A 1,011-nucleotide genomic window follows, 5' to 3' on the forward strand; every position below is an offset into this window, starting at 1 on the left:
CATTAGTCAAAACATTTTCCATTCTCTATGAATACTAAAAGTTCTGAGTTCAATCTCTAGATAAATCATGACTCCACTCTATTAGAAACTTCAATTCTATGACTGTAACATTGTTCCGTGTTCCATTGTTTCTAATGCTTTCTCAGATGATGTCAACTTGTGACTTAATTCATTGTCAAACTCCAACCATTTTCTTTAGAACTGTTAGTCGGACGACTTGTCTTGGTATTAATCTCATCCACTTAGTCTATCTGTTATATTATTGTTCTGTTTTTTATTCAGAATTAATGTTTACATGTTAGTTGTTGAAATTCACAATTATACTGGTGTAGTTTGTGTTTAAATTGAATATTAATTTATGCAAATTGTATACGATTACTGCTTAACAGGATTACTTCTTACATAACCATCTCATAGTTTGTATGCTAAGGAATTTATTTCATGTAAATTAATTTTATCCATTCGAGGAGAATACAGTTTCACAATATATAACTTAGTAAAATTAATAAAAGCGTAAAATAAGGAAAAGGATATATAACATCGATATCATGGTAGTTCATCGTTTTAATCTAAATTTTTATCTTCATTTGCTTAGTGAAACTTCAAAAGTAATCATTATACATTTGGTAGTGCGTGACTTAAAAACTAAACATTTTATGGTGTTAGGGTATTATTGCAATGGTTTGCTTGAACATTTGATTCCAGAATTAAGTGAACAGTTTGAGCCGGAATATCTTGAGGTCCAGTAATAATGATGTTTGTTTGTAGAAAAAAGTCTAAACATAAAAGGGTATTTTAAGTCCAAACAATAGATTATGATTAGCATTTCATACTGAGCTTGTTGTTGAACATCAGAAATTAATATCAGACAATCAAATAGATAATATAAACGTAGAAGCTCGTTCAATAACAGAAAGGTCCAATTTTCAGGCACATGGAAAAAACAATATACGAAAAATGAGAATAACTGAAGAATAATGAAGTAAATAGTTCGTGTTTGTGATTAATTCC

The sequence above is a fragment of the Schistosoma haematobium genome, chromosome 3, assembly GCF_000699445.3.
Source record: "Schistosoma haematobium chromosome 3, whole genome shotgun sequence".
Lineage (NCBI taxonomy): Eukaryota > Metazoa > Platyhelminthes > Trematoda > Strigeidida > Schistosomatidae > Schistosoma > Schistosoma haematobium.